The sequence below is a fragment of the Miscanthus floridulus genome, chromosome 3, assembly GCF_019320115.1.
Source record: "Miscanthus floridulus cultivar M001 chromosome 3, ASM1932011v1, whole genome shotgun sequence".
Lineage (NCBI taxonomy): Eukaryota > Viridiplantae > Streptophyta > Magnoliopsida > Poales > Poaceae > Miscanthus > Miscanthus floridulus.
Window position 1 is genome coordinate 69,082,150 of NC_089582.1, and position 23,636 is coordinate 69,105,785.

Sequence of the window (23,636 nt, forward strand, 5' to 3'; positions counted from 1 at the left end):
ACCTCTACTTTAGTAGGCTTACCCTTGTTTGTCTTTGATTATATCTTATACAGGGTATTACAAAATTGGTTGTGATTCATCAACAACTTCTAAACAAAATCAACCAAATCAAGAGGAAGCTCAACACCTAGTTTCTGTAGCTATGGCTGAAAAGACTCTGCGTGAATTCTCTGCTCCAAGCACTGAGAACATTCGCACTGGACCAACACTCAGAACTATGTTCAAGCTCAAGCCAAGCCTCATAAACATGGTGCAAGCTACCCCATTCAGTGGAAAGGCACATGAGGATGCCAGTGCTCATCTTCAGAATTTTCTAGAGATAAGTAGCACAATTGTCATCAAGGACATTGCTCAAGACATCATACTACTTCGCTTGTTCCCATTCTCACTTTGGGAAGAGCTGAAGCAATGGTTCTATACCAACAAAGATCACATCAACACATGGGCAAAATGTTAAAAATCCTTCCTAGAAAAGTTCTTCCCTGTAGGCAAGACCAATGCCTTAAGAGGAAAGATTTCCAATTTCCAACAGTAGAAGGGAGAAACCATTCCAGAGGCATGGGAACATTTCCAATAATATGTTTTAGATTCTCCTCATCATGGGATTGAAGATTGGTTGCTCATGCAAAGTTTTTACCATGGATTAACTCGGAAAGCTCATGAACAACTAGATGCTACTACAGGAGGATCATTTATGTCACTCACCCTTGGGAAAGTTGAAACTTTATGGAAAAGATAGTCTCTAATCAAGGTTGGTCTCAATGCAACATCCAATCTTGCAATAAGAGTGAAGAAGTACCAGAAGAGGTGTGTGCATTATCAACTAAGATGGACATCTTGTTGAATAGGATTCAACAGCGAGCCAATTACAAAAAGGATCGTTAGAACATTCAAGATGCTATTAATTCCTAGAATGTATGTGGAGAATATTTGGGGGTTGAATTCCCTGAATATCAAGAAGATGCAAGCATTGTCATCAACAATTCTACTTCACAACAACAGAAATGAGGATGGAATCAACAACAACATCGGACAACTTACCAAGGTAAGTACCTAGGTAATTATTATAATTCTTCCAATCCTAAACAACCATCCTTAAGAAACTTAATTTTATAACAAGCTAGGATTAATCAGAATATTTCTAAGAAGCTTGCTTTTAATGATAAGGTCCTAGAAAACATAAATACTAAAATGCATAGTTTTTCTTCTGCCATGAAAGACCAAGTTAGCTATAATAAAAAAATAGAATCAGCAATTAGCCCAGTTGCCTACTTGCTCTGCCTTTTGCCACTAACCTTGAAAGGGTCAACGCCATAACCACAAGAGGTGGCAAGTCTACTCGTGATCTGCCATATCCAACAAGGATGGATAAGACACCGGCAGTAGTACAAGAGGAGAAGAAGAACAATGAAGTTGAAGAAGGTGAGCCACAAGCACATGAAATGACGCAAGATTTTCATGACACCAACCTCCTACCGTTTCCATGTAGAAATCGAAAGGCTAAACTGGATGAGCAGTTTGGTAAGTTTGTAGAAGTAATTCAAAAGTTATATACCAATATTCCTCTGCTAGATGCCATATAGGCACCTACCTACGCGAAGTATCTCAGAGACATCCTCAACAACAAAAGACCACTGCCCTCCACTAAGGTAGTCAAGCTAACGGAGGAGTGTAGTGTGGCCATCCTAAACACAGCACCCGTCAAGAAGAAGGATCTAGGATGTCCCACTATCGATTGTTCGATCGAGAGCCAGAACTTTGAGAATGCGTTATGCGATCTTGGAGCAAGTGTCAGTGCCATGCCCAAAAAGGTCTTCAATAAGCTCAACTACTCAACACTCACACCAACATCAATGTACTAGGCAACTAGCCAACCAATCGGTCTGCTACCCTGCAGGAATCAGTTGAAAATATTACTGGTAAAAATACGAAACTTTTTCGTTCCTATGTATTTTCTAGTACTTCATATGCAGGAGGACATGAAGACACCACTCATTCTTGGGAGACCCTTCCTAAGCACTACAAATGCTCATATTGATGTCGGAGCCGAAGAAATTAAATTTCATATTAATGGAAACAAGAGCAGTTCGCATTCAAGCCAAGACTAGAACAATGCTCCAATTTGGAGTGGCATGAGAAGCGAGTATCAAGGTATCCATCTCTAGGACTGAAGGATATACTTGAAGAATAAACCTAAATGAAGTAGTCTAGTTCGGTGGACTCAAAATTCTGAACCCTCGCCGAGAGGTAACTTGATAGTTATCAATATTTACTTTTTGCATTATATTTTTTATTTTGGGCATACTTATTTTTTAGTACTTGCATTAGAAAAATGAAACAAAAATTCTTATCATGACATTATAAAAATTTCAAGCCCCATGTAAATAATTTTTATGGAGCATAAAAAACCCGTAAGAAATATTTACCGTGGAGGCATAAAAATTTTAAAAAATACCATCATTCATCCTCTTATATTTCATAGTATCACAAAAGTATTTTTGCATTGCATTTTATACATGTATATATGGTAGAAATACGGGAGACACATGGGGCCCACTCAACTACCACCCATCACTTCTACCTCCACCATCACCTCCATATCTTCACTTATCTCCATCGTGCACCATCCAGAGCAAATATCCACCGAAAGGAGCACTCCATTTACTGAACCACAAAGCAAAGATCCACCAGGAAAATGGAGAGCCCATTTGTCCATGATGTGGGGCTGGCCAGCCCCACCACTAGGGCGGCCTGGCCTGCTACCTCCCCCTCTATAAATCCCACTCCTTCCTTGCTGCTCTCGGCCTCCAACACAACACAAAATCAGCTCCTGAGCTCAAAATTCTAGTTCAAAATTTCATAGTTGAATTTCTTTTCGTAGAAGTAGTGTTGGAGAAACAAAGAGTGTGAGGAAGTTTGAGTGTGAAAGTAGTGCTAAAATCTTGAGAAAGAGAGAGAGAGAGAGTGTTGCTAAAGTTTGAGCAAGAAAAGTAGAGAGGAAGTGTTGTCCAAATCAAGAGAGTAAATTAAAAAGAATTAGGGTGGAAGTCATGCCTAAATCTTGATTAGAATATTTACTAGGCAATCTTGGACGACTGACCCTCGAACGACTAACCTTAGGACAAGTGACTTTTTGGACGGCTAACCTCTAACATTTTTATTTTCCTAATCCCAGTTCCACGAGTTGTGTTGTCTTGTGTTTATTTTGCAGGAAAATGAGCAAATTCGCTAGGGAAGCTCAAGCAGGCAATGTCGTTCCATTTGATGAGAAGTTCTTTGTCCTGGACAAGCACCGATATGGAGGTCGAATCCTTTGTCTTGAACTGTTGGAGCACTGTCCCCATCAATCCCCATTGAGAGGAACGCTTCTTCTACGAGAAATGCAGCTCAAAGCTCCGAGATGACTAGGGAGAAGAACATCTACAAGAAGCTGAAGACCTAGAATTTTGTCCTCACTCCTACCTACTGATCCTGCCCTACTTCAAGGCATAGGTGAGACTGCTGAATTTGAACTTATTTTTAAGACCGTAGGATGGGAGGATGCTTGGGAAATTGATGAGCCGAGGTGTAAGCTTTTGACTATTGATTTTTTGTGCACTCTGCAACCCACCGATTCGAAAGTCTCATTTAGGCTTTTTGGGAAAGATTTTTCTATTCCCTAGAAAAATTTTACTGAACTTCTTGGATTTCACTCTCAGTGGATAATTGATGTAGACTCTGCCATACAAGACTTTGATAGAAATAAGTTTTGGAGGGAGATTTCAAAAGAAATTGTTTGCTACCGCCCTCGCACCAATGAAATTCATCACCCTACTTTGTGATTCATGCACAAATGGCTAGGATTTTCTCTTTTTCCTATAAGCGGATTTCCGCACAGTTAGGAATGATGAACTAAAACTGCTCTATGCCATGATCAAAAGAAAAAAGTCTCACCCATAAAATCCTATGATGACACAATGGTCAGAAATTCCTGGTCTTAAGGGAGATGTTGGGTGCACATCTTTGGTCACCTGCATAGCTAGAAATTTGGGTCTGCTAGAAAATGCTTTTGTTTCTTACATTGACTTTCCCCGTTGGCTTATTCATTATGACCACTTTAACCATGCACACATGTTAAAAAGGGTAAGGACTGGGAAACTTGTCATGATGTATGTGGATTATACAACCGAGTTTCTGTTACCAGATCAAAACCTCAGTCTATATGCAGTGGATTCGTTTATCTTTGATTTGTAGAGAAAGAAGGAAGCACCTCATAGGAGTGCCTCTATGAGGATCACTCGCAACCTGTAGCCTCGATACCACAGAGATGACCCCATTCTAGAAGGGCCTACCTTCACCAAGCTACATAGGATTTGATCAAGCAGGACCATCCTAGGCTCACCATCCTTAGCATGTAGGTTGGGACCAGCCGAGATCTTCCCGTATGCACCAACCTGAATATGTTGGGTAGGAGCAGCCTTCTCCACATCATTCAGGAGAGTTCCTAGCATCAAGGCTCAAGTGCACAATGGCAGGATGGCAACTTTGACTACTATCGACAGTAGTCATATGAGGAGGTCTCCGGTGGCTACCAGGGAGGACGTATGTCCTTCTCTACTCGTGGCTTCCATGACCACCCCATGGGCTATCATGATCAAGACATGGGCCACCATCCGCCACCCATGGGTTACCATGAGTAGTAGATGGAACACGCTCAGCTTCGACACTAGGCTCACCACCATCGAGGAGAACCAGCACGAGATCCAAAACACTCTACACCAACATTTCCAGTGGCAAGAAGAAGCAGGACAATGCCTTGTCGCCATCCTAGCAACACCAGTAGTAGGAGATCGACAACTGGAACTACTTGTTTGGCAAGCTCAACTTTGACCCACCTATCTGAAGGACCATAGCAATACCTAGCTTGGGGGAGGAGCCCCCATTACCTCAGGTAAGTCTTCTTTCTAGTATTTTATTATTTTCTTTAGTTTATTTAATTTTCAAATTTGTATTAGTTAATAAAAAAAGTGCAAAACTAAGAAAACAAAATAAAAATTTGCCTTTGTCTTTTATCACTATGGTATGATCTAAAAAATGATGAAAATCGAATAAAAAGAGTGTGTATATAGTTTGCTTAAGGTGTGCCTTAGTTTCCCTTTCTTGTTTTTAAGAGTCAAGTAAATAAATAGAACTTGAAAGTGATCTCACATGATGGAAATGATGAATAGTTGCTCTGTTGTAATTCCTTTCAAGTACCTAGTTTTCTGCCCTGAATTCTCTCGAGTTTGGATGAAATTGATTTGACACGAGAATTTGCTCTGAACTTGAGACTCATGGGTAGTAAATGCTTGATCTAAGTCTAGGTAATTGATGGATATGATATGAAAAGGTCTGAGCTGCTATTTATCTTAGTTCCAAGTGACTAAATTCTAGGAGATTTCTTTTGAAAAAACATAAAAATGCAACATGATGAGTTCCTGTATAACAAAGCTTGAATTCCTACCAGAGCCAAACATGTTTATTTAGGCTAGGAAAACTTCCACTCATATATGTTGCTTACATTGCATTGAGTTTAGTCAAGCTTTGTTGATGCCTTATGAGAGTTTTGTCATGCTCTTAAAATCAAGATCATATACACACCACCCACATATGCACTATTCCTACACTAGGGGTAGGTGCAAAAACATGCTTTCCATCTAGATCCACCCAAAAACATTTTACTCCTACACTGGGAGAAAACACAAAAAATATGCTTCATAGATTTCCACCAAATAAATGCTCTATGTTTTTGTTGCTATCTCTCAAAAGTTTTGTTGCAGAAAAGAGGCATGGGCTATGCAAGAGTTATTCATAAAAAAAGTGAAGAAAAAGAAAAGAAAAAAAGAATTGAAAAAAATAGACAAGTCTCCGAGATATTTAAAACAATGGGTACTTAGATGCCTGCCTGAAAAAAAAGAAATGAATAAGATAGCCCATGTTTTCTTGCATAGTTAATTCTAAGTTTAAATGAGAGATATGTTTTCAAGGAGCAAAGTAGAATTAGGCTAGCCACCATACACATCCACCATATTCCACACACATGCACATCTTGATTTGATTGTATGACTCAACTCACTTTGGATCCTGAGGTTTGACTTTACAATATATGTATTGTGAGTATGCTCTTTCATGTTATCACCATTCCTATGAGCTCCACATAAACCTTAGTTATAGGAAAAGAAAGGCATATCATCATTTATTGCCTTGGTGAGGATCCACAAATACCACATATATTGAGAGACTTGAGAGTGGTATACAATGGAATCTCTGAGTTTTATTTTGAAAATTTGTAAAAACTCCTAGAATAATGGTTGAACACAGAACTTAAGATGTAGTACTTGACTTGATCGTTCTATCTTTCAATTGCTCAAGATCCAAGTAAAAGCCCAAAAGCCCCATAGTTGAAGGTAATATGGGTAAGTTTGAAAGACAGATCGGATGATTTCAATCTAGAGGATAATTCTTGATTGAATGCATGTGTACTTTTGAGGAGTGAAAACATTGATGCAACTCCTAATCCATTGCTAAGTTTGGCATTGCTCAGGGACGAGCAAAGGTTAAGCTTGGGGGAGTTTGTTGACGGTTGTTATCATCCATCACAAACCGTCAACATAACTTGAAATCATGCATGAAAATGATCACCAACATAGACTTAGGGGTTTAAACTAATAATTTCCTACAAATTTTGGTGAATCTGTGTTTTCAGCAGGGTTTATCTAGGCAACCGTCAAGGGGGATCAAAACATCAAATTCAATCACGCTTATCCTCCACGTAAACAACTCCAGAAGGTTTGAGAGGATCCTAGAAGGCAACCCACACAAGCATACCTAGAGAGGATGCCAGGTGGGGCCAATCAGCCCCACCTGCAGGCTGGTCAGGCCCTTGGCCCCACCTGTCCATCTCTGCCTCGCTATGTCGGTTCTCAACCATCTTAAGGATTGCATCTACACCATTCTTTCAGGTCGGTTTGATCCAAGGGCAAAGGATTGATGCTTCGGCCTATATATATTAGCCCCTGCCCACCTCCCTCAGCACGCTGCCATAAGTCAAGATCATACTAGAAATTAGGGTTTCCAGAGAGAAGAAAATAGAGCTCCAATTCCTCAAGTTTCTAGTATAGGCTAGCTAGCAAGGTTCAAGTAGAGTGTGGACTATTGCTTAGGATTCCGGATATGCCATCTAGGAGAATTGTATAGCCATTGTATCTCTATATTTATGACTTTGTGCTACTTCAATATTATGTTGCTATTTATTATGATACTAGTTTACTCTAGTTGTATGCTTGATATAGTTATGAATGATGATGAATTTATGCATATGTTTGCAAAGCTCTTAGCTCAGTACTCAAGTGAGTTAAGTGGTCGACATTATGTAAGCATGGTGCTTAGATATTGTTTACCTACGGATGCATTCTGCACTCTGGGTCATGTGGTAGATCGTGGATGTGACACTCCTGTTGAGTCCTTTGTAGTCCTACTCCCCATTTGTAGAGCAAGTAGAACGTGATTGCGATGGGAGACAAGCTCTGTTCTTGATCTTCCTTAGTAATGTTCCTTATGCATAGATCTAAAGTTAGTTATGCTATAGATGAGAGTGTATATACTTGGGTATACAAAAGACTTAGTAAATAAGGAATGACTTAGGAATCTTTTGCTCTTAATGAATCTCCTGTTTAGCCGTACTACATTTTATGAGTCTCTATTTCTATCTTTGGAATATCATTATTATCTTACACTTATCATTTATTTATCATTTGACTTACTCCTGCCATATCATGAGAGTGGTTTATCATAAGTATATATATATTTGTCAATATCTCTAAGCCAACAATACCATAGCTCCTCCATGTGGATAAAATATAAATAATGATACTCGGTATACTCCCGGGTGAAATGCTACAATGGCATATTATCTGTGCGCTTGTGGATACTTTATTTAACATATATAATTTTCCCTAAGTTTACAAGTGTCATTAATAATTACCAACCACGCATTTCTAGCATCATGCTAGGGATGACGACATAGTAAAGAGTGATGCTAAGAAATGTCAACAAGAGCGCAGCACAGCACTAGGATGCCAAGCTCTTGGCCTGCTGCTCAAGAATGATGTGGAGGAGCCGCTTCGTCTCGTTCAGCTACTCATTGGTCTTCGGGTTCAGCGTGTCGAAGATTTCTTCAAGGCAGCAAGCTACGGCCGCCATGTTGTAGCCGCATGGGGAAAGTAGAGGCCGCTGGAGCCCTCGTGCGGGCATCGCCGTCGTCACCAAGAGGGTGCACGACTCGTTGTCACGCAAGGTCCTACCTTTGGCGCTCAAGCTCTGCCTCAGCAGCCTACAGGTCCACCGGCTGAGCCCACAGGCAATCCTCCTTCTCCTAGAGGTAGACTGCATGGCTGCGGGGACTTTGGTCCGATGGCGTGAGCCTGGGTGACTCCTCGGTAAGAACCTCACTGTCGATGTGGTAGCACATGCGGGGCGGTGTGTAGCAGTCGATGTTGTCGGAGTCATACTCAGGGTCATTCCCTGAGAGGATCTCGAGGAAGGTGCATAGTGACGGGCATCAGTCCCTACTGCGCTGGAGAGGATGGCACTCTATGGCACCTCACGACTGATGAGGTGCTCTAGCTCCATCTGAAAGGACGACGCCACATTCTAGATCCCAAAAGCCAGGTTTGGGAGGTAGTACCAGAAGTAGTCAGGCAGCAGGAGCACCTCACCAGTGGCGATCTGGTGGTGGACATTAGCCAGCATGTACAACATCTGGCGGGGGTTTAGGCCCAAACCACGCCGGATCTATTAGGCCAAGACCTCGAGATTTGCTCCCAAAAGTCCTAGCGGAGGGGGCGATGCTGGGGGCTCATTGCCCACCGACGTGGCCCCGTGTAGTGGACGAAGCTTGCCGTAGAAGTCAATGATGTAGGCCAGGCTCCCAAAGTTAAGGACCTGGCCTAGAGTAAAGGCGCCGGTCGTGACGAAGAACTCACCGGGGAAGCGGGCACCGTTGTCTGGGGCGGTGCTGCTTGCTTCGGTGTTGAGGTGGGTGGCTCCGAACATCGTAGAGCCTGAATCGCACTTGACGTTGCCCCCTACCTGGCACGATAGCTGGCACAGGGTTAGAACCACGATAAGCATTGTTGTTTGAGTCAATGTCAGAGTCGGTGTCTCTGGTGGCTTAGGTGGAGTCAAGAAGACAAGAATCACAGAGAGGACTCAACGGTTTATCCTGGTTTAGGCCAATCGGTGCCCTACGTCCAGCAGCTGATGATCCTTATACTCAAAAGCACCCAAAATTGGGGGGTTACAATAGGGCTGTAGAGAGATTTGGTAGGGGTTTAGCTTGGTGCTAATCCTAAGGTTGCCTCACAGTCGGTGGAGTCTTCCCCTTATCGGAGAGGAGGAAGACGACGGGATGTGGTGGAGGAGCTCTCAGTGCCCCTCTACGGGTTGCCTTGCTCTCGATGCTGAGCAGTGGCCAAGAAATAGAATGGAGTGGAATGATCTGTCTTCTGATGATCACCCCCTAGGTCTGGCCTTATCCCTTATATAACGAGATAGGTCGGGTACATGGTAGTTTGGGGGAACTAGTCTATGGTCTACATGCACTGAAGTCTAGGAGGGCCTTGCAGCGACGTATTGTGGACAGTGGTTGTGTTGTGGAGCCAAAGAAGCCTTGGGCGTCATCCGGCTACTCTATTCTGACACTCTGTGTGTCAGACTGTGTTGGCTTGGACTAGCCTCCCCTAAGTGGATGATCTGGAGTCTTCTTAGCGATGAAGGAGGTTGGCTTAAGGTGCTGACACATGTGCCCAGGGGTCCTTCAAGCCCTTGGAGGCCACAGGGAAGTTTTGTCTTCTTGTGTCACGCCCCGTGTGTGACCTTGTCGGGAAAGTGGCCAGCAATGCTGTGCCCAAGGGGCAGTGCCGGGGAGCCCCCAAGCCTCAATAGCTCGGGGCACATCTTCTTATGCCCGAGCCTTGGCTGGCATCATTAGCAGGGCAGGAACCAAAGGGCTGGCCTGGAGTGCTACCGTAGATCAGGAGCCTCAGGGCTCAGGCAAGCCCCTGAGCCCCAAGCAGAGGTCGTGGCGTAGTCAGGCTTGGTAGGGCTTCTTGTCCGAAGGGTGCGCGTGAGCGTACCTGATGGGTATGGCCCCTGAGCCCCCAGGCGATCCTGGAGGGGTCAGTCAGGGGTCTTCATCGTTTGGGAACCATTGGACGTGAGGCTTAACATACCCATATGTTAGGATCTCGTTAGCTAGCGAATCACCACCGTGCCTACAGTATCGCCACGACCGGCACAGTAGCACCACGCCATACCTTACCGCGACGTGGACACAAGACCATGATGACAACCATACCTAGATGTGCACCACAAGATGGCATAGCTTGCAAGCCAAGTTAGCTAGGCTCCTCCCTCAGGCTCACGACCCCTCAGTCGGGAGAACCTTCGTCTTTGTACATGCCCTGGCCCCGAACTCTATATATGGGCAGCTAGGGCATCCTTCTAGGAACATCCTAACATCTTCACATTCTTCACAACCTCCGGACTCCTGAAGCTTCCCTTCAGGCAGTTCATCTCCTAGCTCTAGCTCTCCTACCACTTCCACCATTCTTGCACCCCCATTGTAAGAACTTTAGAGCATTCAAGCGAGGAACACGCACGCGATCATCTTTAAGACTGGACATAGGGCTCTGGCCAGAACTAGTATAAATCCTCGTGTCTTTTGGATGCTACCATCATCTTCCTAAAGCAGCGCGACAATCGTAGAAATTTACTAGTCCGGTTTACAAAACACCGACACTACCACTGTTTAGCTTCCAGATTATATTATATACTTATGTTGTGTGATTAATATTCCTAGCTTAGTTTGGTAGGCTAGTGATAGGATTGGAACCTAAATTGCATAACTCTTTTATAGTAGAGATAGCAGCACACCTAGCAAAATCTTAATTGCACATCCAGATAGATTATTTATTGCATAGGTTTTGACTAGGTGAAAATTAGAGGCCATAGCTCTAAGACTAATTGACGCCCCCTCTTAGGCGTCACGGTCCATTCAACGTCCCTACATAGAGTGTCCATCGTCGAGAGCCACACCACTCGCTTGGGCTGCACCGCTGCCTGGACTTGTGTGAAGCCAGCCACTATCTTGAGAAGAGAAGAGAGAGGGGAGGTGCGAGTGATATGTGTGGTGAAGATAGAGATGCCAAGGTGTGGGTGTTGGTGATAAAGGTGTAAGAGAGGTCACGGAGCACGAGAAGATAAGGATGGCAACAGGCAATATGATATTTGCAAAACTTTGAATTATGCTGACGGCTAGCAGTTTTCTCAGTCTTTATAAATAGGCCTCTAGTTTTAGATGTGGCTAGAAATTACAGCTGCGCTTAAAAATAGGACCACCTCTAGAAAGATATTTTTACAGGCGCCTAAAAAGCTAGGGTTCTCCACCCTATTTGTAGAGGCAGCCGTAAATTGAACCGTTTCTAAAGAAATAGAGGTGTCTCTAAAAATTATTTTTATATATAGTGTTAGACTTTGTTGTCATAAATAATTCCAAACAAGTATTACAGTTCAACCAACAGAAAAACATATGTAAGTTCAACAGCGCCGTGTGATTTTGAGTTGTCTGTAGTAGGCATCAAAACAAAGGACCTGTTATAAAAAAGGACCATAATATCGTTTTCAATAATTTGTTCTACTCAACATAATTTCAAGGTATAATCTAAGTGCCTAAATGTTAGTTGGCGTGTAATATCTCAGCGTCTGGGTAATTAACCTGCCAGCAACTAAGGTTAGCCGTAATCTATCATGCATGCAGTCGATGATGGAACTATTTCAGTATTTTGCCAGCATGCCATGCATGCATGCAAATTCCAACGGTGTAGTTGGGCCATCACAACCGTCCCTGCCGACAGACACGAGACCACGCATAGATCTATCTATCGTGGGCCAACGGATTCATCTAGCCGTTATGTATATTTGCTCTGAGTCTGATCTGATACATGCAGCAATCTTATGTCCACTGCATAGCTGTCTGAAATGTCACTTTCATTCTTGGCTTCATTAGCACTATAAAAGATTTGTTTCTTATTCCATATGATGGTGAGCTTGATCTATTGGTAGGCTACACCTAAGTGATTTAATTGAACTTGTCTCCTCTTTTATTCATATATTGTGTATGTTTTCTTCTCGGATGGTAAAAATTAACCCATATGTCGATGATGAATCGCGATAACATGGAATTGTAATTTGTAGGTGCAGGTACAATTAAACAGGGCATAAAACTGCAGAGTGGTAGCAGGCCAACTTGGGAAAAGAGGGAGAAAGGAAAAAGGAAAGAAGGAAAAATGAGCAAAATGGCAGTGAGCCTTTTGTGGTGCCATGTCGATTCCTCACCTATATATGGACGTGTGGTCTGTCTGTCCACCCATCAGTCAGTGTGCTCTGCTTAGCAATAGCATGCAACGCAGAGTGCAGTGCAGCGACGTCACAGAAACTGCCTGTCACTGAGAGAGAGGTGCTCTGCTACTCTCTTATGCTTTATTTGCTTGCAAGCTACTTGTGTCGAGTTTTGACCGAAAAGAGCTGAGCTGTGACAAATTAAAGAAATTAAATTAAACTATGGACGAAGAAGGAAAACTTGAGAATTGATGTGATGAGAAATCTAAGCACTAGACGTACTATTTTGTGATGGATCGGAGAAACAACCATATGTAACAAATTGTAAGTTGTTTTGGTTTTACAGATTCATTTTTTTTATTAGAGGAAATTACATTAGCGATGCCTAAATTATTATCTGATTCTCATTCAGGTTCTCAAATTATGAAATTGCATACTCAGATTCCTAAACTATATACCATTCTAGTTCAAAATAGCTGTCACAGTTCATTAGCTGATGTAGCGCTCCAGCGTGGAACCAATATGTGGGTTCGTAGCTTATAATTACATAGACGGTCTCTAAACTATCATGTGATTCTCACCTAGGTTACAAACTATAAAATTACTGTTGTGGTCCCTAATCTATTAAAGTACTAGAATCCTAGTCCAAAGCAATGTTTTGACGCCATGTGCCAGTACGGTTGGATCGGCACGCTGCGTAGTAAAAATATTTAAATGCATACCAAAAATTGTATAAAAAAATATAGTGCATATTCAAATACGTAGAAAAAATTATATATCTAAACATAGTATATATCTAAACATAGTGTATATCTAGATGCTTAGCAAAAAATTGTATACCAAAAAGTATAAAATGAGTTACAATTTATAATTAAGGAGTAGATTTGTTTTTTAGACTAAGAGCAGCTCAAGAGACTCTTTATTTCTTTCTTAATTAATTGAAATAAATATTTTGATGAAAAATTCCATCCAATAGCCTCTTTAAGTGGATCTCAAAATATAGACATCCTCTATTCTAGATTTCTTGCTAGTTAAAGATAGAGAGCAAGAATGAATCTATAGAATGCGCACAAGATATAGAAAAATTGTTGGAGAATATTGTTGATGCTTAATTAGGTCACCACACCGATAGGGAGGTAGATCACTCAATGTAGGGCCTAGCCGACTTTTAGGTCGGTCGGTGCCTAAGGTATGCTCGGACTCGAACCTGGTGCCTCAAGCGATGAGCATGATACATAAGACACATCACAGGAGGAGACCCATCGAGAGTGCGATACGTAAGACACGCCGACGAGATCTCTTGAAACCCAAAACCCCACACACCCAGGAGGGACCCCATCGGGGCATGCGTGCAGCTATGGGCTACCCTAGCTGATCTAACCGCTCTAGGGCCTCGTTGTCGTTGATCCACCGGCCATGCAGCAATGACGAAGAACGAGGAGAGGTAGTAGATGGGAAAGAGAGGGTAAAAGAGAGGCATTAGATTAGTTTTTTATCGATTGTGTGTTGGATACCTCAGTAGGCCCTGATCCTTCAATATATATAGAGGGATGGTCTTATCCCAATAGGAAACCTTTGCAAGATGTATTTTTTAAGTTTCCCACGAGTCTATAGTAGTTCACATCGAAATCTAAAAGGTTGTATCCGAACAGGTCTTTTTTTAGGTTTGTCCGAAGTTCCGATGTCCGAATATTAGAACTTCAGACATTTGTCGGAATCTCCGACGTGGGGATAACCCAAGGCACCCAAACAGATTTTTTGTGTTTCTTGAAAGTTCCAACCTTGGAGCATCTTTTCGAAGGCGTAACTTCTTCATCCGGACACCAAATTGGATGTTCCATATATGTTTTTTTGGCCATCTCGACAAGAGGAATATAATGATGAAGTCTATTTTATATTTTGATAACTTCACAAAATAGGCAATTTTGGTTGTCAACAATATGAAGATATAAAAAACAATTTTTACTTAAATAACAATCCAAATGATAATTTATAGAGTAATGTGGGGATATGGCCTGAACTTGAGCTCCTTACACCCTTATGGCAAGCCATACTTGGGTCACACTGCTCGGCGACAGGTTACGTTGCTCGGCGATAGTTCATGCTGCTCGGTGATGGTTCACGCTGCCCGGCGACAGGTCACGCTGCTCGACTGGTAGTTCATGCTACTCGACGATGGTTCACGCTGCTCAGTGATGGTTCATGCTGCTCGGCAATACATCACAGTGGTTGGACCATGAGTTTGACTGCTCGGCGTTATTCGCACCTGCTCGGACGAGCTCAAGATGGTGTTGCACAACCGAGTACAAGACACTCGGGAGACTAGCTGTGGGGTGTACGACCCCGGATACCCACAGTAGGCCACATGGGCTGCGCCCTTAGGGGTGGCCCAGCCCACAAGACGAAGCCTTACGGGGCACGACTCTGCTCGACGCCTTCTGCAAGACACCGGGAAGATATCCAGAAGATACTACGAGATCTGTTAGGATATATATGATCCCAAGATTCCTGTAATCAGTTATTACTTTCCGGTTATCTCTCAGATCTAACCGACTTGTAACCCTGCCTCCCGGACTATATAAGGCAGGCAGGGACCCCCTCCAAAATCATGACATATCATACGATAGCTAATACAAACCAACAGACCACAGGAGTAGGGTATTACGTCATACTGATGGCCTAAACCTGTCTAACTCGTGTGTCTCTGTTGCCTTCTTGTTCTTGATCTCACGCTCCTCTGCCGATCAATCTACCTTCGTGGGATACCCCTCGGAGGACTACCAACGATATTTTGTCGACAGTTGGCGCGCCAGGTAGGGGTGTGCGCTTGATCCATGGCGAGCCAGATGGATCTCAAATCAATAATGCATTCTCATCGTCAATCTCGTGGAGATCCATGCCGATCCACGATGATTGATTCATCGCTGCTATACCAGCCCCTGCGACAGCAGATCCGATCTCGGAACCACCTCCGAGGTCGCCTTCACCAACAACTCACCGCCCGCTAGGTGTTCGCCGTCAATGCCGACCAGATAACGCCATACGTCGCCGACCAGATGCTCCGTCCAAAGCTAAGTCATGCTTTAATATTCTTCTAAATATTCTCCAATCTTCATATATCGCCGCAATGTTTCTCCGAACTGTTTTCTCCATATTTGCTCTCCAAACGATTTTCTAACCCCCAAACAGTCGCGTTGATGCTCGGACGCCTCCAGAGGCGGCCCCGTCTCCGGCTCCTCCCTACACATGCACGAGCATCTGCCCTCTGCGTTATGGATGGTCGGCAGCGGCTCCTTAGCGATGCTTGTTCCTCCTACACGTGCACGGCTCCATGCTCGACATTATGGACTATGGGCTAGCTAGGGCTGGAGACTCAGCTACACACTAACTGTTTGGGCGGTTTATATTAAACATAAATATATTTTCATGCCAACTGATCATCGAACTGCATACGCCATTTCATCACCATTGCTGATTTTTCTCCGGAGCTTATTTATTTGTGCGTCATGTACTACCCGTTCTATATATTTGTATTGCAGGATCATCGTCCAGGTGATCGGATCACCTGGTGCTCGGACTTCTCCACCGATCAACTAGTCAGACCGCTTGGTTCATGGACTCCATCACCGACCAGTTGATTGGACTGTTCGCCAATCGATTCTACTCAATGCTCACTTCGCCACCTGACTAGTTGACCAGACTGTTCGCCACTCGTGCTTCATCGCCAGCTACGCCGATTACTCCTCAGCGCTTGGATTCTTTGTGCTCGAGGACTAAGTGGGCACACTTCACCGCATGGATGTCGCCACCTACGCTGGGGACTCATCGCTCCTCGGTAATCGGACATCACCAGCGATGTCAGGGACTCCTCGCTCCTCGGTGCTCGGACATCGCCAACTATGTCGGGAACTCCTTGGTGCTTGAACATCGCCGCCTATGTTGGGGGACTCCTCGCTGCTTGGACATCACCAGTGATGTCGGGGACTCCTCGCTCCTCGGTGATCAGATATCGCCAGCGATGTTGGGGACTCCTCGCTCCTTGGTGCTTGGATATCGCTAGCGACATCGGGACTCCTTGCTCCTTGGTGCTCGAACATCACCTGCGACGCTGGAACTCCTCGCTCCTCGGTGCTCGAACATCGCCAGCGACGCTGGGGACTCCTCGCTCCTCGGTGCTCAGTCATCGCTAGCGACGCCGGGGACTCCTCGCTCCTCGATGCTCGGTCATCGCCAGCGACGCCAGGGACTCCTCGCTCCTCGCTCCTCGCACTACTACAGGAATCAATTTGTGCAGCGTGGCCAAAATGGGCTCCGTGGTGGGCACCTCTTTTGCCTGCCATGGTTAACCGGTGGCCGGACAGCGAGGCCGGCCACCGAGGCGCCCACTGCGGGAAAAGGGTTTACCACGGCGGGCCACCTTACTTGCCCGCCAGCAGGAAATTGTTATTTACCACGGCAGGGCGGTATGAATCGCCCGCCGCTGGTTAATACGATTTACCATGGCGAGCTCTTTAAACTGACCGACCGCGGTAAAGAGTTGATTTACCGAGGCGGGCGCTTTATCTTGCCCGCCTGCGGTAAAGCCTGTACAAATACACAGCACCACCACTTCATCTTCTCCACGGGTCTTCCTCTCTTAAACTCATGGGGGGAGGCTTTGCCCTAAAATTTGAGGAAACTTTTGATTTGAGTTGAAGGGATTGGATTTGAGGGAGGAGGACATCATAAGAGGTTCATAGAGGCTCTCCCTCTCTCCTTCCATCCTCTCTCTCTATTTCCATCACCTAGAGTTCTCTCTAGATCTAGATCTAGATCTAGATCAATTTTAATGGAAAAAATGATGTCATGTATTTCTTTAACTTTAGATTCATCATAGATGCATGCTTCATCTTTCACATCGTCATTTCCTCTCTTTTTCGTGATTTTGGACGTAAAAATCATCAATTTCTCCTAATTCTTCTTTATTTAACTGTTGATTGTGACGGATAATGTTCGCAGGTATGATGGATAGGTCAGAATGGATGTACCGGATCGATAGAGTGAATGATCCATGGTGCCTCTTTGAATTAAGGAAGTTTATTGCTGCTGGTAAAGCTCACGGTGAGAGACTGAAGCGGATGACAACCATATGTCCATGTTCTCGTTGCAAGAACCTAAAAGCCCACCTGAGACAGCAAGGTGCAAACTCATTTGATCATGTATGGTTTTGTCGAGGGCAACACAGTCTGGACATTTCACGGCAAAAGAGTTGGTGCGAGTGGCAGTGCATCTGGAGTGAGCTCTTCGACGCCGACAACGACAGCACCACCGGTGAATAAAGATCCTTTAGGAGCACCCGGCTCCTCATCATCTTCAGCAGCAGCTGCGCCAGCCGACAGTGACAACAGTTGTCGTTATTACATCACGGTGGATGATTTAATGCAAGACATAGCCGACGAAGCCGGTGACGGTGGGGATGGTCAGGATACTGTGAGCCAACCCGAGGATGTGCTGCTTGTTGAAGATCTAGTCAAACACTTTGATGAAGATGATGTTGTGTTGGGTTGCCCAAAGTGGTTGGAGAATTTCAGAGAGTTGAAGCAGGCGGCAGTTGATCCTCTCTATAAGGACGACAACGATTGTCCGAAGGAGTGCACGACGCTCTGTTTTAACCTCCATATGTTGATGTTGAAGGCTCGTCATGGTTGGTCTGACACTAGCTTCAATGAGTTGTTAAGCTACCTTGCCACCATGTACCCAACGGCTAACAAGGTGCCCGCCAATACTTATCGGGCCAAGAAGCTGATCCGGCCATGTGGCGATGAGGCTTAGAAAGTTTGAGGCATGCCCTAACCACTGCATCATGTATCAGGGGATATGAGTATGAGAATTTGACGAGTTGTCCGCACTGCGGCTTTAGTCGGTACAAGAAAAATGCTGGTTGTCGCGTGGATGCAGAAGACGAGGGAGGCTTGTGGGGGTGGTCGAAGAAGAACAAGAAGGGGGCAAAGAAGAGCAGTGTGGCCAAAGATCTCGGCTCAGCAGACGATGAAGAAGAGGGTTACACGCACAGAAAAGTCCAGCACTGTCGGTGTGGTACCTGCCCATGACCGATCGCCTGCATGCAATATTCGGGAACCCGGACGATGCCAAGCTCATGTCCTGGCATGCATCAGCTGACCGCCTGAAAGATGATGGCAAGCTACGGCACCCATCCATGGCAAGCAGTGGAAGGATTTCGACGAGGCCTACCCGGAGTTTGGCAAGGAGCCCAGGCATGTTAGGTTCGCGCTGAGTACGACGGGATGAACCCGTTCGGTGAGCTTAGTAGCTCGCACAGCACTTGGCCCGTCGTGCTCACCATGTACAACCTACCTCCCCATCTATGTCAGAAGCGTAGGTACCTTATGCTGACCATGCTTATCTCCGGACCGAAGCAGCCCGGCAACGATATAGATGTGTTCCTGGAGCCATTCATGGGGAAAATGAAGATACTATTTGATGTTAGGGTCTAGATGGTGGATGCATCCTGCAAGGAGAAGTTCACACTAAAAGCAATCATCTTTGTCACCATCACCGATTACCCCAGTCTCTTCTCACTATCGGGGCAGATCAAAGGGAAGACCGGCTGCGTAATTTGCATCGACGGGACCTGCTACACTTACCTTAAGGGATCCAATAAGATGGTGCACAGACGGTTCCTCTCCAAAAATCACAGGTATAGAAGAAGTATTATGAACAAATACTTTGACAATCAAGACAAGCCACAGCGTGATCAACTGACGCAGACTAGTTGGGGGACAAAGGTGTATGAGATGGTCAAGGACATGGATCAGGTGGAGTTTGGAAAGAAGAAGAAGCCGCCTAAAGAGGGGCCCAAGCAGACAAGGAAGTGAAAGCAGGACCAGATGGAGGAAGTCCCCGCCGTCGTTCCTTTCAAGAAGAAGTCAATTTTCTTCAAGTACCTATCATATTGGAAAACACTGAATACACCCCATGCCATCGACTGCATGCACCTAGAGAAAAATGTCTTTGAAAGCACGATCGGTGTCCTATTGGACATCAAGGGCAAGACAAAGGATGGTATCAAGTCACGGACAGATCTTGTCAATCTAGGCATCAGGCCAAACCTTCACCCGGGACCGCCTCAGAACGATAAAGTCGATATCCCAGGTGCGGCCTGCAACCTAACGCAAGACGAGAGGACGGCTTTTCTTAAGTTTCTTAGGGGTATCAAGGTGCCAACTGGTTTCTCTTCCAACATCAAGAGCCTGGTCTCCATGAAAGACCTCATAATGATCGGCTACAACTCACACGACTGCCACATCATGCTGACGGTGTTCCTACCAATTGCGATTAGGGCTATCCGTCCAGAGTACGTGAAGATGGTCATCACACGGATGTCATACTTCTTTAACTGCATCACCCAGAAGGTCATTGATAAGGATGAGCTGCCTGCCCTGAAGGAGTTCATCGCGGAGACCCTTTGCTAGCTCGAGATGTGCTTTCCACCATCTTACTTTGATATTATGCCACACCTAATGATGTATATGGTTGATCAGATCCATCAACTAGGCCCCATGTACCTACACCAGATGTGGACGTACGAGCGGTTCATGTCCACCCTCAACAGATACGTCCATAACCATGCTTACCCGGAGGGCTCTATGATCGAGGCATACACAACAGAGGAGGCCATGAACTAGTGTATGAGGTACATAAGAGATGGGAGGGTGATTGGGCTGCCTGTCCATCACCACGAAGGTAAAACCTCAGGGATGGGGTGCACAGGCCAAAAAGTACGCACCGATGTGGCAAACCGAACGGTGCAAGAAGCTCATTACAGCATCCTTCATCAGTTAGTGAGCATGGAGAAATACATTGAAAAACACCTAGAAGAGATCCGCACCACTAATGACGGACAGCGCACGGAGGCATGGGTCTAGAACCATCACAAGAGCAATTTCATAGAGTGGCTCAAAGAGCAACACACACCCCTGAAGGATGCCCTGATGAAGATACGGAGACCGTTAAGTGGCTTGTGTTAGGCCCATCTAGCCAAATCACCACATGGCAAGGGTATGACGTCTAGGGCCATAGGTTCCACACGAAAGACAAGGACAAGAAGAGCTCAGCATAGAACTGCGGTGTTCGATATGAGGGCAAAGAAGAGTCCATGGGCCAGAGGAGGCAATACTATGGGCAAGTCGAAGAAATATGGGAACTTGACTATGGCCAAAACCTATGCATAACCGTCTTCCGTTGCCAATGGGTCAAACCGAATGCGGTTGCAGTGGACAGTTATGGGCTAACCACCGTGGACCTCAAAAGTATCGGCTACAAAGATGACCCGTGGGTACTAGCAACCAATGTCGCGCAAGTGGCCTACTATATATATGCAGAGGACCCAAAAAGTCATGTGGTTGTGTCCGAAAAGCAGCAGATTGTGGGAGCTGATGGGGTGCAGAGTCCCAAACAATACAACAACTACGCAGAGCTCGAGCTTTTTATTGATCATCCAAAGAAGATCAAGGCCGTCGAGGACCGATTCAACAAGTCCAGGATGATGCCGTGGGCCTGCCCCAGCGGTGAGAAGAGGACGGTGAAAGCACCTGCACCAAAATGATATATGTATCCTAGAGACATATATGTAATAATATAGCTCGATCTATTGAAGACAAGTTTTGTAACTTATTATTAATATCATGGAACCATACTATTCTACTAGTACTACTCAATCTACTACTACTACTATACAATACTACTCTACTAGTACTACTCAACCTACTACTACTATCTATTGTACTAATACTACTCTCTACTACTCACATGTACTCTACTACTACACAGCACTACTCTACTACTACTACTACACAGCAAATGCAAAATGCAAAAATAAGTTTTAGATTGATAATAAATATCAGTGTTAGATTGAATGAGAAAATGCAAAAATATTAACCGTGGCGGGCACGTAACAGCGCCCACCGCGGTTAATAGATTAATCGCGGCAGGCAGTCTAAGGTGCCCGCTGTAGTAAACATTTACCGCGGCGGGCTGCTTATATTGCCCGCCGTGGTTAATCCATGGCTATATATGTGACCCCCACCCCCGTCTTCCTCCCCCGTGCCCGTGCCACACCCCCGTCCTCCTCTCCCTAGAACCCTTGCTTCAGCCACCGAGCTCCTCCACGCTGGGCCCTATCCCCGGAACCCTAGTGCCGGCCACCAAGCTCCTCCGTGGCCACCGCACGCGCCCCCCACTTCCATCCTCCTCCCCCATGCCCGTGCCCTGCCCCCGTCCTCCTCTCCCCGGAACCCTTGCTCTGGCCACCGAGCTCCTCCGCACTGGGCCCCGTCCCCAGAACCCTAGCGCCAGCCACCGAGCTCCTCCATGGCCACCGCACGTGCCCCCCACCCCCGTCCTCCCCTCGGTCACTGTCCACATGCCAGGCCCTATCCTCAGAGCCCGGAGCCATAGCTTTGGCCACCGACACCGAGGGCCACCGCCATCGCCCCCGCTGACTTTGGTCGACCACACCCAGATGTGGTCTACTTCAACCTGCACCACCAGCTCTTTGGCGTGAATGTCCCCGAGCGTAGAGTGGTGGACTATGAGGCCAACCAGCATGAGCTCGTGAACGTGCCTGAGGCGCCGCTGCCACAGATGGGCTCTAGCCGCTACCTCCTCACTTGGAACCTGCTGCGCCCAGGCCGAGGTAAGAACTATGTTCCAGCAAACTAAATTCTACTCTGCTTGCTTGTTTCTTGCAAATGATCCCTACTGGAGAAGTTTATCTGGTAGTAGTACCTTGGTTCTATAATTACATGCTTCGAATCTCAACAGCATTAGGTGATGAATGTTTCTGCAACATGTAGTTGTCTAGTACTGCTGCATTCCCTGATTTAGGAGGTTTAGTTTGTCCATGAGCAGTCATCAGTACTGTCAGATGAAACTTGTGAACTAATTTTAGGAGATCTTGCTGAAAAGGATGCCTTCTAAATTTGTTTGAGTTCATATGACGTTGCAGAATGTAGTTTCATAACCATAATCAGACACACAATTGAAGTGTAATTGCATAACATTGACACCCAAAACAAGCTCTAACATACACCTAGTGCTAAACCATTAGCAGTAGTAGATAGACTAAAGTAACAGTTCAGTTTGATCCTATAATCCTATAGTATATCTCCATTATTGTGAACTTTAGCAGAATAAAGGATTCAATATAAACTAGTGATTTTATCATTTTTAAGCTTTAGCATACCTTTCCCTGGGCAAATTTGTAATTGCAAAGTGTTGTCCTGAGCTTCATATTGTTGCAAACCCCGGTCCTCAAGGCCCCGTCTCGACATCGGTCTCGTCGTTCGCCATCATCGGCTTCACTTTGTCGCTTGCGTGCCGCTTGCGTGCCGCGAACGCCACCCTCCAAAGCACAGAGGGTGCTCTTGTTGAAGTGGGATCCCGCAACGCCTAAGCAGCACCCGGCTACTCAGGCGTTGAATGCTTTCTAGTAGGCTTTCCAGGAGCTGCTTGACTCGTCTAAGAGGCAAGCACTGCATACGCTATTCAAAGTTGACCTGAAAAATGTCGACCTGACAATCGATGGCCTGCTCAAGGATGCTCTTTTTTTGAGGAAAATAGGAGGGTGCCGGCCCCTACTGTGCTTTTATTGTTAATGTACAAGTGTTTACAACAGAGGTTATGATACAAAGAAAATAACAAAGAAAATTAAAGCTATTACACATAAGCTTCTAGCCATTGACTAATTGTAGGTACATAAGCTTTCTTTGCTCTAAGTATAACTTGAGCAAAATCTCTTCTGAAATGATACTTCGCATTACTGATTTGAGGCTACACATTTCTGAAAATAGCATCATTTCAAACTAACCAGCTTGCCCAACTCATTGAAATAATAATCTCCATGGAGAAAGGAACATGAAGCTGCACTCTAAAAGAGGTGATTGTATCATAGGGATAAGCAGAATTATGAATGACAAGGCCCAAAGTACTCCAACACTCTTGGACGTTGCTGGCTGCTGTCTTGCTGACTAAAGGATATCTTGCTGGCTGCTGTCTTGCTGACTAAATTGAGTAGTTCCTCTACTACTCTTACTCTTACTGACTAAATTTGATTGAGCTGTGATGGGGGTTTATTGATGCCTATGATGCCAAACAAACTTTTGAGCTGTACAGCTCTTACTCTACTCCTCTTACTCTACTCTACTCTACTCTCACCTCCT

The 23,636-nt window shown here is 45.1% G+C and overlaps 1 non-coding gene across 1 annotated transcript; it reads right to left on the reverse strand.

The window, feature by feature from the left end:
• Positions 1–499: 499 nt before the first annotated feature.
• Positions 500–606, reverse strand: LOC136547636 (small nucleolar RNA R71). Its single transcript, XR_010781601.1, has one exon. It is a non-coding gene; the product is annotated as a small nucleolar RNA R71 (small nucleolar RNA).
• Between the last annotated feature and the right edge of the window lie 23,030 nt (positions 607–23,636).